The 13,789-nt window shown below is 35.9% G+C and overlaps 1 long non-coding RNA gene across 1 annotated transcript; it reads left to right on the forward strand.

The window, feature by feature from the left end:
• The first annotated feature begins 10,531 nt into the window (after positions 1-10,531).
• Positions 10,532-11,208, forward strand: LOC138829945 (uncharacterized). Its single transcript, XR_011372805.1, has 3 exons — positions 10,532-10,601; positions 10,691-10,774; positions 11,144-11,208. It is a non-coding gene; the product is annotated as an uncharacterized lncRNA (long non-coding RNA).
• The last annotated feature ends 2,581 nt before the right edge of the window (positions 11,209-13,789 follow it).

The raw sequence follows: 13,789 nt of genomic DNA on the forward strand, positions 1-13,789 counted from the left end.
TGCAGTGTCCCTATGATAAAAATCACAAAATCAGATCATGCAGGTTCCCATACCATCTTGTGAAATGTAAAGAGGTAATGGTTCATTGGAACATGTTGATATTACATAATTTCTTTAGTTCATGGATAAATTTGAGTATTTTTATAATAAATTGTGGGAAATGTATGAGAAAATATGAGAGAGACTGTGGGCATAAATGTCATAGTGAGATTTTTGTATTTCTTCTGAAATCTCTGCAGCATGTAATGGAAAGGAAGACAATCATAGCCCAACTTGTTTATTTCTAGAGACGTATTTCTAGATCCCTATTCAAAGCAGAACAAAGGCAAGATCTTTTGTGTGGGCAATTATGTCAAACCGTGGTGCCATATTTCACAAACATTAGAGGTGGTTGCCCTTTTCCTCCCCATTGCCTAATGGCCAAAATGTAAATTAATGGTATTCTTAAACATTATTTCATTAAAACACCCACTGTATTATCATATGGCCTAGAATTCAGTTTGTATACTGTACTTTTCATGCCATGGTTATAAACAAAACATGGGAGATGCATTGTGTCTCTTTTCTATATTGAGGGTATTTATTACAAAATTTCTTTTCACCAAAAATTTCTTAATATGAAATGCTACAATAAGTTACAGAGCTGTAGGAGAGGCATAGTTTCTGCTATTTTGTTTGCAAAGAAGAAACATGTGATGACTCTCCATTTTGGATATTTTCAAATATATTGTGAATCACTTTATCTATGCATTTGTAAATTGCATATAAATAACCTATATTTGTGTAAACATAGGCCAAAATTGAGCACATATGTACGCTTCTAAACTTCCATATACAATTTATGGATCTTGGCACAGTTTCCTCATGAAAGAAATACTATTAACGTGAGAGTTTGATATCACTCTATCATTTTTAATGCCATCCCATGCAGGAGAGTCATAAACCTTCTTATCTCCCCGATCAAATGAGAATAGAAGAAGTGCTATTGTGAAAATTGTAGAAGTCTAGCCTGTGCAAAAGGATGCACTAGTTTTTTTTTTCCTTCCCCTCCCCAAATTAGATAAATGTATAACATGATGCAGTGCACTAGAATCAAATGCAGTGAACACAGGGGTTAGACCAGGGGGAGGAACACACCAAAGGAAAAAAATCACATTGTTCATAACAAATACCTTAAAAATTAGAACAAGAATGAAAAACAAAAACAAAAAAAAACACTTGTATCCCTATCTTATTGTTTATTTCATTTAACATCTTTTTAAATAAGGTTTTTATTATAAAATACTGTACAGTGGTTACAGTTACAGGAGGAAGATAATGAGTACTATTCTTATCAAGCATTTTTGCCTCCTCCTTTGACTTTCCCCTGCCATCCCTACCCCCGTCTCGAGAACTACATTCCCCTCCCACACTGCTTAAATTATAATGTTCATTTTTGACATAGTGTACTTTTAAAATAAATTTTACTGTGAAAATATGTACAGAGGGATTACAATTAATGAGTGTATTTTTATCCAAAATTGTTGCCTCCTCCTTTGTTTTTCCCCTACCATTCTGTCCCTCCCAACTCTTCAACTACACTCCCTTACCCCAATCCTCACCTCTGCCTAAATTGTAAAGTTCGTTTTTCAAAATAACGTCTTGTACGTCTCATTGTGGCAATAGATCGATTTGTATCCCTATTTAAACATTTTGTTATTTCCCTTCCCCTCCCTAAATCATACTAACACCAAATACAGTGCAAACAGGTGTTATGCCATGGGGGAGGGACATACAAAACAAAAACCAAAATCCTATGGTCCCTTATAAATATGCTAGAAACAATAGCAAGGAAGAAAAAAAAACACCTATGTCACTATCTTGGGTTCATTTCAATTTATCATCTTATCTGACCTTTGCTGCTTGTCCCAGATATATACCAGTTATTGGTAATAAAGGAAACTATGAGACCTATGTTTCTTTGTGCCTGGCATACTTCACTTAATGGAATTTTTTCCAAGTCTTTCCATTTGCTAACAAATGGGGCAATGCCATTCTTTATGATGGAGGCATAGAATTCCATTGTGTATATATACTACATATTTTTTTGATCCATTCATCTACTGAGGGGCATCTGGGTGGGTTCCATATCTTAGTTATGGTAAATAAAGCTGCAATGAACATAGTTGTACTTGTAGTTTTAGTATGGTCTCTTTTGTGATCATGTGGGTAAATGCCCAAAAGTGGGATTGCTGGGACATAGGGGAACTCTGTGTGAAGTCTGGGGTGAGGAGGAATCTCAATGTTGTTTTGATTTGCATTTCTTTTATGGCTAGAGAGGTTGAGCATATCTTCATGTGTCTATTTGCCATTATTTTGTTTCCTTCAGAGAAGTTTCTTTTTCAGTCTTTAGTGCACTTACTTAATTGGCAGTTGTTTCTTTGAGGATTATTTGTTGTGGGATTTCATTTTTACAGTTTCAAGTATATTATATATATGAGCCTCTTAGTGAAGATCTTTTCCCAATGCTTGGGCTTTCTATTGATCTTGCTTTGTATGTCCTTTTCCTTGCAGAACAGTGCAACTTCATGCCACCCCATTTGTCCAAACTTTCTTTGAATTCTTGTGTTTCTGAGTCTCTATCAAAAAAATTTCGGCTTGGGCCAAGGTGACCAAAGGTTTCTCCTATTACATGCTGTAATGTTCGCAGGGTGTCTGCTTTTACTCCAAGGTCTTTAATCCATTTGGAGTTGATTCTGTTGCAGGGTGATATATTAGGGTCTAGCTTTAGTTTTCTACAGGTGATTAACCAATTTTGCCAGAACCATTTACTGACAAAGCTATCCTTCCATTTCATTTTTTTAGGTCCCTTATCAAAGATTCTGTGGCAATTGGTCTGTGGTTTTTGGGCATTCAATTCTATTCCATTGGTCCTCTTTTTGTGCCACTATCAAGCTGTTTTGACTACGATGGCTTTGTAGTAGAGTTTCAAATTTGGTATTGATATTCCTCCAGCATTGTTCTGTTAAGAATTGTTTTTGTTTTCATGGTTTCTTATTGTTCCATATAAAATATTGGATTGTTTCTTCTAATTCCTTAAAGAATGAGGGTGGAATATTGATAGCTATCCCATTGAATTTATAGGTAGGTTTGGGAAGTATTCCCATTTCCACGATGTTGATCCTTCCAATCCAGGAACATGGGAGGATTTTCCCCATTCTAAGATCTATTTTGATTTTCTCTTTCAGATTTTTAATGTTTTCATCATAGATTTCTTTCACTTCTTTGGTTAATTCCTAGATATTTTATTTTTTGTGTGGCTACTAAGAATGGAGTTCCTTTCCTTATTTCAGCTGCTCTCTTCTCATTGTTGCCATACAGAAAAGTCATTGACTTTAAAGTTTAATTTTATAATCTGCTACTTTGCCAAAGTTTGAATCAGCTCAAGTAATTTGGGAGTGGAGTCCATGTGATTTTTTAAAATACAAGATCATGTCTTCTGCAAAGAAGGAGAGTTTTACTTCATTTTATCCAATTTGGATCCCCTTAGTATTTGCATTTTGTCTTATTGCTATAGTTAGTCATTCTAGCATTAAATTGAAGAAAAGTGGAGAGAGTGGGCATCCTTCGCTCCTTCCTGAAGTTAGAAGAAATGGCTTTAATTTTTCACCATTGAGTACAATAATGAGCCTTTATTGTTTTGAGGAATGTTCCATGGATTCCTAGATTTCCAGAGCCTTCATTATAAAGGAGTGTTGGATCTTGTCAAATGCTATTTGTGGATCTATTGAGATAACCATCCTTATCCTTGGTCTTTTTTATGTGATCAATTATATTAATTGATTGGCATATATTGAACCAGCTAAGTATTCCTGAAATGAATGCTGATTGATCATCGTGTATGATTTTTGGATGAATTGTTGAAGTTGATTGACCAAAATTTTGTTGAGAAATTTTGCATCGATATTCATCAAAGAAATGGGTCCCTAGTTCTCTTTCTTTGATGAGTTCCTGCCTGGTTTTGAGATGAGGTTTATGATGGCTTCATAGAAAGAGTTTGGTAGTGTACATTACCTTCCAAATTCATTGCAGAATTGGAGGAGTATTGGTGTAAATAGTCCTTTGAAGGTCTTGTAGAATTCTTCTGGAAATCTATTCAGTCCTGGGATTTTCCTACATGGGAGGTCTCTTATTGCTGTTTCTATTTCACTGCTTGATATGGGCAGGTTAACATGTTTTAACACATGTTGTTTTAGTTCCAGTATGTCAATATTTGCTAGGAGAAGGTCCATTTCTGCCAAGTTCTCAAAGATAGTAGCATAACAGTTTGAGAAGTATTCCCTTATAATGTTCTGAATCGTGATTGTTTCTGTGGTGATATTTCCATTCTCAACTCTGAGTTTATTTATTTAGGTGTGTTATCTTCTTTTTCTGAGATTTGCAAAGGGTCTGTCAGTTTTGTTAATTTTTTCCGAAGAACCAACTGATTGTTTTATGGAGTGTTTCTATTGTTTTGTTTTGTTTTGTTTTTTGGATTCTAATTCATTTAATTCTGATTTAATTTAAGTTTTTTCTATCTACTGGATTGGGGTTTATCTTTCTGCTCTTTTTCAAGGAGGTTCATATGTCTCATTCAATTATTGGTTTTAGATCTCTCCAATTTGTTGATGTAAGAACTCAGAGCTATAAACATGAACATTTGAATTTCCTTTCTAATCTCTTCCATGAGCCACCGGTGGTTCAAGAGTGTGTTGTTCAGCCCCCATGTATTACCGGACTTTCTTTGGTGGCTTTTGGTGTTGAGTTCTTGTGGTCTGAGAGAATGCAGGGCATAATTTCAGTGTTTCTGAATCTGGAGAAGTTTGCTTTGTGACCTAAAATGGAGTCTTTTTGAAAAAGCCCCATGTGCTTGAGAAAAATGTGAATTCTAGTGCTGGTGGGTGAAATATTCAGTAGATACCTTTTAAATTTAGTTGATATATACAGTTCTTTAGATTGGAAGTTTCTCTGTTGAGGTTTTGCAAAGTTGATATAGATAGATAGATAGATAGATAGATGGATAGATGATAGATAGATAGATAGATAGATAGATAGATAGATAGATAGATAGATAGATAGAGGGGATAGTGCTGTGTTAAAGTCCCCAGGAACTAATGTCTTTGGATCTATATGAGACTTGAGGAAAAGTAGTGTTTCTTGGATAAATTTGGTGCTCTGTTATTTGACAAATAGATATTTAGAATATTAATATCCTCCTGAAGGAGAGATCTCTTAATTAGTATGTAGAACCTTCTTTATTGATCCTCACTAATTTTAATTTGAAATCTATTTTATCGATATAAGTATTGAAATTTCCACCTGTTAATGGGGGCTCTTTGCTTGGTAGATTTTATTCCAGCCTTTCACTTTCAAAAAATGTTTGGACTTATGGGCAAGGTGTGACTCCTGAAGGCAACAGATACAAGATTCCTGCTTTTTAATTCAACTACTCCCGACACTGTGGCTACGTGAAGTACTTGCCTAGAATGCATGAAGCCCTTGGTTCAATTCTTCAGTACCACATACCTGTAAATGCCAGAAATCGTGCTGTGGCTCAAACGGTAGAGAGATAACCTTTAGCAAAACAGCTCAGGAACAGTGCCTGGGCTCTGAGTTCAAGCCCCAGGACTAGCAAAAATAAATAAATAATTTTCTTTAGTTCAACTACTTAGTTTATGTCCCTTAATTGGAGAGTTAAGTCCATTGATATTGAGAGTTAGGACTAAAAGGTGTTTGGTAGTTCCTGCCAAATTTTCCACCTTCTTGGGGGCTGCAATAACTGGGTTCTTATTGTTCTTGGATTCTCAGTTTGGGTGCAGTTTCTTTAGACTTCATTTTGGTCTTGTTGGTTTTCTATGGGTAGTACATCTTTAAGTATGTTTTGTAGGGATGGTTTGGTTGAGATCTATTGTTTCACTTTTTCTTTGCTATGGGAGATTTTTAATTGACCTTTGGTTATGAAGGAGAGTTTGACTGGGTACAGTATTCTTGGTTGGTAGTTCTTTAATTTTAGGGCATGGAATACATAATTCCAGGCTCCTCTTGGTTTAATTGTCTCTGCTGAGAAAGCTGAGGTTATTCTAATTGGGTCCCTTTATGGGTGATTTATCTTTTCTCCTTGATATCTTCAAGGATTTTCTCCTTGGTCTGAATTTTCTCCTTGGTCTCCTTGGTCTGTGCAGATTATAATGTGACAGTGCGATATCCTGTTCTGGTCTGGTCTATTTGGGGTTCTAAGTTTCTTGTATCTAAATAGGCCTATCTTTTTGCATGTTAGGGAAGTTCTCTGCTAGGATCCTGTTAAACAAATTTCTTAGACCATTAACTTCTGTCTCTAGGTGTTCCTCTACACCTATTGTCCTCAGATTAAACCTTCTGGTGGTGTCTTCCAAATATGGAATAGATCTATCATGTTTCTTGGATTCGTCTTGGTTAGTTGTGTGTTTTTCTCTTTGTTATCTAGGCTGTCTTCAATCCCTGAGATTCATTCTTCTGCATGGTGTAACCTACTGTCCAGTTTTTCTACTCTATTTATATTGACTTTTCTTCTGATTGGTCGATTTTGGTGGCTTCGAATTCTCTGTTGCAGTTAAATTTTCGATCCTGTATGAACTTCTTTACTTTCTTAATTTGGGGACACTGTTTATACTCAAAACACTTAGTTGATTGGTTATGGTTTTCTTGGACTTACATTCATCCTGTCGAGCTTCATTTAGTGTTCCCTTTGTAGTCTGCCTGCAATCCTTCAGTTGTTTGTTTATGGATTCCATGAATGCCTCTACTGATCTTTGTCTATTCTCATCCTGCTCATCCAATTCCTGTATTACTCTTTGATTAACTTTCTCAAGCTCACACTTCCTGTGTTTCTCTTTGGGTGTCCTCAGCCTGCTCACACAATTCCTGTCTTTCTCTTTGATGTTCTTAACTGTCCATGCCATTCCTTTCTCTTTGACTGTTCTCAGCCTGCTCATATAATTCCTGTATTATTATTTGACTGTTCCCAGCTTGCTCATGCAATTCCTGTGTTAAACTTTGAGTGGCTTTCTAACACTCTGGAGATTTCTGTAGTAATTCCTGGTTTGCTTCCTCTTGATCCTTATCTTACCGAGTCCTTTGCAGGTTTTCAGTCTTTTCATTCACCACATTTATGGCAGTGATTGTAGAGCTTTTAGGGATCTCTCCTCTGTATTATTCATTAACTGTTTTGTCAGCTGATTATCATGAGTGGGATTTGAGATACCCGGAATTGCCATTTTTTGGGGGGTTTAGCGATTTTTCTGCCCATTTTGTATGAAAGTAACAATTTTCTTGCAGAGCACTATTTTAAGGCAAGCATCTTCCAAAGTCCTATAGTTGCACAGTATCTACCAAAGTCCTGTAGTTGCACAGTCAAAATGGCTGCAGATACAATCTAGTTCAAGAGATACAATCTATTCAACATCAAAAAACTATGGACTAAAGAACTAAGAAGACCAAAGAGAGATTCAGCAAACCAGAAATTATTAGGTTTAGGGATAATTGTGGGGAAAAATACAATTAGAGGGAAGTGGAGAGGTAAAAGGAGAGTGAGGTTAAAGGAATCCTAATCTCAGTGGGGAAATGGATTGGACAGAGTGAGAGCAGCGAGATTAAAAAAACAAGAAAAAATGGAAAAACAAAAATTTATATTTAAGAAATGATACAGTTCAAATTATGTAAGTATAAAGTAATGATATTGATAGAAAAAAAGAATAGGATGAGAGGACGGGAGAAATAAAAAGGAACATGAGTAACTAAAAAATAAAAATTCTTAAAATTGGAGTATGTGAAAGATATAGGTGTAAAGAGTTAAACACTACTATTAAAAAGTTAAGCTTAAGAGGTTGTGAATTGAGTAATAGATTTCTCGATTAAGTATGTACACGATGGGGGATAAGGTCTAATAATCGATGACAGATATATAGCTCATGATAAACAGAACATGTATATGTCTGGGAATAAGCAATTATGTTATGTAAAAAAGAAAGAGAAAAGAAGAAATAAAAAGAAAAAAAAAGGTCCAAAATATAAAAAGAGATTACAAAAAAAAGAAGCCCACAATCACACATATACAGTTAAAATACAAATTATGAGAGAAAAAATAATAGAAAACATTTTTTAAAAAATAAAAATAAAACATGGTAGAAAAAACAGTTCTGTGATTTTTATTGAGTGGGAGGAAGATCTTTTATCTCCCTGTGTCCGTAACCAGGCTCCTAGTGGAGTCACTGGTCTGCTTCTGGTGTTTGTTTTTCCTGCTGTTTGATTGGTTTCTTAAGTTAGTTTGTTAGAGCAGGCAAAAAAATGCTCTGCATTGTCCAGGATTTTTTTTTATTCTTTCCCCAAGCTTGTTCAGAGAGAGGGAGATCTGCTTTGAGGACCACACAAAAGGGAGATGGCTGTTTCCTCTAACGTGCAGTTGATATGATATGGCCAGGTTCTAGGTAGGGTTGAGACTTTTCAGCAATCAGTAGCTTTTCCCTGAGGGGCTAGCTCCTGAAAAACTCACAGAGCCAAACCTGGAGCCATTCTCATGGTTTATGTTTACTGAGTTTCAGTTGTTTGCTAGGCTGTTGTTGGGACTGCAGAATCTGTTTCTGTTTACCCAGTGAAGAAAGACAGTCTTCTGGGAGTGAAGCACCCTCTGCCTGGGCAGGCTGATTTTCATTTGAGGGGAAATGAGCCGGGCAGGACAGATCGGTTCCTGGGACCTGCTAAATGGCAGTTTTTGTATTCTTATAAGACCTGAGTTGGAGCTAGCTGCTTGGCAAGGCCTTTGTCAGTATCAAAGATGGAGATCTCTGGTGTAGGGGGGAGTGACAGCCTTCTCACAGGTTCTCTGAGAGGAGTGAGGATGATGTCATGGTTGTCTTCATGCGAGACTCTTGGTTCCTGTGCAGTCCTTGGTCTGTGATCTTCAGGATGAAGATTTCTGCTCCTTTTCGGTTCTTACTGGTGGTGAGTAGAATCCACTGGCCCAAAGCATCTGGTGCCCATATTCCAGAACTTGTCTATTGGTATGATGGCCACGGCCACCATCTCCACCGCAGCCACTGCAGCTGCAGCTACCAGCAAGTGCTCAGATCTGTCTCCTGGCTGGACTTTCCCTCTCTGGCCAAACTCTCTGTACTGTGATGGCACAAGAGGTGTGATTCTGTAGCCTAGGACTGGTCACTGGAACACTAAAACTGCTTTCTGTGTGAGAACTTGTTTATCCTCCAGCTTCTCTTCCACCATCTTCCTCAGGTCTTCTGACATACAGAGGTTATAACGGGGGGTGGAGGGTAGGTACATAAAAAGAAACAAAAAAAATCATGCAGTACCTTACAAATATATTACAACAATAGCAGGACAGAAAAAAACACTTCTGTAGTTATCTTGGGCTTCATTTCTCTTATCATCTTCTCTGAACTTTTCTGCTTGTCTCAGACATATACTATTTATTAAGAAAAAGAAACTATGGGACTTATCTTTCTTGGGGCCTGTCTTACTCACTTAATATAATTTTTTTGTCTTTCCATTTCCTAACAAGGGCATTTCATTTTTCTGATGGTGTCATCGAGCAGTTTTGCCTCCTACTTTATTTTACCAATACCGTCCCCTCCTTTCCACCTCCGCAACTACACACCACCCTTGCCTTAACCCTCCTTTTTAATTGTAAAGTTCATTTTTTATGATCCTATGTACATCGCTTTTGAACATTTCTAGTTGTCCTAAATATACACTAGTTATTCGAAATAGGGGAAACAATGGACCTATGTTTCTTTGGGCCTGGCTTACTTCAATCAATATAATATTTTCTGAGTCTTTCCATTTCCAAAATATTGAGCAATATCATTCTTTCTGATGGAGGTATACAATTCCATTTTGTATATATTCACCACATTTTCTTAATGCATTCATCTACTGAGGAGCTTCTGGGGTTGTTCCAAACCTTAGCTATGGAAAATAATGGTGGTAGTTTTGGTCTGGTCTTGTAAGTGATCATTTGGGTAAATGCACAAAAGTGGGATTGTTGGGTAATACAGGAGCTTTATGTGGAGTCTTTTGAGGAACTCCATACTGCTTTGGCATACAGGTTGATCCATTTTAACAATGAAATATATGAGACACTATGTTGAAAATGAACTTTACAAATTTGGTGCGTGGCAAGTAGCAGTAGAAGGAAAGAGTTGGGTAGATGGGGAGGTAAGAGGTCTTAGGGGAAAAACACAGGAGGGAGTAACACTGCCCTATAGGAAATGAACTCATTACCTTATTCATATAACTCTAATCCCTGTGTAAAATAACTTTACAATAAAAAATGTGTATTAAAAAAGGAAGTACTAGCACAGGACTTATACTGTGTTGTCAAGCCCGTGGTTGATATCCTGCACAAAGAAATCTAAAAAGAGAAAATTTGAAAATGTTTCTTCATATTTAAACTTTTGTCATACAGAATCATCCTGATATTGCTGCCAAATTGGCTACTTTTCCCTTTAATGCTCGCCACCTGGTACCACGAGATCAACTCACTGAACATATTGCAACTTGTATGGACAAAACTTCTCTTGAAGATGATGTAGGTAAGCCTGATAATAAAACACAATCCAACTCAATGTAGGCCCTTTGCACCTGTATACTTCTGTGATGTTAGTTATCTCTTTGTTTGTAGATAACATCATATGGAACGAGAAACAATACAAGAGTTCTGAAAGTACATGGCAATATGTTTCCTCTGAGGAAGACTGGGATAAAGGTAAAAAGCTTGTTGAACTTTCTGTAATTTCCATTATTGAATCTCAACTTACTTTGTGCTGTTGTATGCTTTCTTCCTTTAGGAGTGAAATTAAAAATCTTTGTTCAACTTGGATTGTCTTGTATGCTAATATCAATAACATATATGATAATATGCATTCTTAACTGATGAAAAACCATGTGAAACATTTAAATGATACGTTTTTGCACATGGCTAAGAACTCATTCTTTTCAACCTTTATTATCCAGCTAAAAGTTTCTTGGAAGGCTCTTAAGGCCATCAACCTTGCTGTTTTTCTTTATCGATGAATAATGTTAGAGCCAATCTAAGCTAGCACCTCGATCAAGTATGTAATTCTCCCTTTGGCAGAATCCTTGGAAGATCCTAGCCCAAGTTTTGTTTGGGGCACAAGGAAATCATCTGGCAACAACAGGTAAAGAAAATAATTTTCTTGTGATGTCCTACTTTCTGATAAAATTCAAAGTAAAGAAATAGGATAAATGAATAAATGAATAACAAACTCTGTTCCATATACCCATATATTGTGCTCACTACAAATGAAGTTTGGATTACTCTCTGTAATTGGTGGCAAAAGTCAAGTATAGTTTCACTAGGACCAATAAGATTGTAATCACCCAAATTACTTTAAATCAGAATTAGCTTATCTGAATGTTCTTCTCATTCTGTTATAATCAATTTAAATCCGGGAAGCCATACATAACAGTATTATGTTGGGCCAACCTTTTTATAACCATTTTCATGAATTCAGGATTCACTCATCACATCAATTATGATAGTGTAAATGGAAGTATCTTCCACTGGTAATTGATAAATGTACAGACTTACGGGTGGGTTACCATGTCTTCCTTCTGAAATTCATTAAAGAATATTATACGAATGTCTATCTGATTTAAATTTTCTCCACAAATTAGTATAAAATATTTGAGGAGATTCTTGAGATGATTTACAATTTGCACTTTGCAAAGATACATATTAATAAAATGTATTTAGAAGTATATTTTAGCAGCAACTCATACATGGATTTCATCGTTCACATTCCTGTATGAAGTATAAATATACATTGGTATGGTATAGATTGGAAATTCAAAATTAGCTGTGCAACTACAAAAGTTATGCTATCTCTTTGTGAGTAGTTATGATATTGTTGAAAGAATTTTAATTGCTAGAATGAACTTGTCCTTCTAGAGTCACAAAATAGATTATATTTTTGATTTTCTGGAATTTGAAAACATCAAGGCTCTCTGACATGGTAAGATGGCAAACACATTAAAAAGTGAAGAGTAATTGGCTTTTCTTGGAATTCTTCATGAGCCTTTATTTAATTTTGAATCATGTAATTAGTCTTGCTTGCCGATATGAGACCTCTTTCTTTTTATAACTGAGACAATAGATTCTAGATGTATTGATAATGTTAAGAATTTTCTCATCTGATCAGTCTAGAAAAATTTAAAAAAAAAAAACACGCATTCAACGTAAGACCAAGGAGAATTTATGTGAGCCTGTCATCACAGTCAGTCCTCATATATTCTTCCTGTGGAAAGGTAGTAAGCATACTAAGTATTTGTCTTCAATTGTCTGTTGTATGTCAAACATATTATAATATTATGTGAAGGATGAATTGGCAGTTTATATGGTAAAGATTTTGCTGAGGATGAGTAATAGTAATAGATAAATTCACCCTTTTATCTGATGATAATTTGCTAATTCATGAAGATTATAGCGAGGACTAAAACTCATCCTGTTTACTAACTGAACCTATTAATTTAGTGTTTGATCAATAGAATATATTTATTCTTTGGGTTAGGGTGTTTCTCATCCTCTGTCATGCAGAGGAAAATGAATATGTCTTGGGAAACAATTCTGAGGTAGAAAACCACACTTGAGCCAGGCCAGGTGATAATGTTAATTCTTGCATCTCACGTGTCTGACACATAAGGATGTAATTATAGATTAATGACGTGAAAGATTTTTTTTCAGATTCATTTCTGGAATTAATTCCTTCGAATTCGATAGTATAGAGAGCATTCTCCTTAAGGAAAACCATGGTTACTCATAGACCTGCCGTGTGCATGAATATTGGGAACAAAGACGCTCAAAAATCTTCAGCGCACTCTGGATAACAGAGAAAAGAAACCTGTTACAGGTTGCTTAGGGACCTATAAGAGGCTGAAATCTGAGGATCAGATCTCAGGAATATTTGTCAAACTCTCATCAACAATTAACCATCTAAAAACTGGGAGTGTCTCTCTAGCTCAAGTGGTAGAACATTTGAGCTCTGAAGAGCTCAGGGACCATGCCCAAGCCCAAAGTTCAATCCCAATGACCAACAAGAACAATAACCAAAGACAGGAATGTAATGTAATATGCATCAACAATGTCCCATACTCCCTGGTATTTCCAAAATCTCTGAATTTTTTCCTTCCACATAAGAGCCAGTTAGATATTATTCACTCCCTACTTATAATATCATGTATTTTCTCTATCAATTTTAGAGTAATGTTTAATGGGGCAGTGATATTTCCTTACTTCATTAGTTATTAGAACACATAATGTGACCCAATGGGATTACTAATTCTCTTCCCTTATGCAAAAATGTCTTACTTATGGAATTATAATTTCTCTGGATGTAAACAGTAGATAAGAGTAAAGAACCTGAAAATTCATGAGAATCTGTGACAGTGTAGGAGACCAGGCTACTTGTTGATTTGTCTCTTCAAGATTTATACAACCCTAGCTTTGCCATTATAGGCACACACACACACACACACACACACACACACACACACACACACACACACATATATATATATATGCAAATACATATGTATATTTATATATATTTATATGTGTGTGTGAGCTGATTTATTTCTGTAATCAGATATTTCTTTTACCTGTCCATTTGTAGATGCAAATTTTGTGTCTTTGTGTGTGCAAAATAAAATGGTGTACATTTTTTCCTACTCTGTTTCAACACCTATAAGTCGATGCTGTGCA

Source organism: Dipodomys merriami, unplaced genomic scaffold (genome assembly GCF_024711535.1).
Source record: "Dipodomys merriami isolate MVZ:Mamm:240054 unplaced genomic scaffold, mDipMer1.0.p SCAF_18, whole genome shotgun sequence".
NCBI classification, from domain to species: Eukaryota; Metazoa; Chordata; class Mammalia; order Rodentia; family Heteromyidae; genus Dipodomys; species Dipodomys merriami.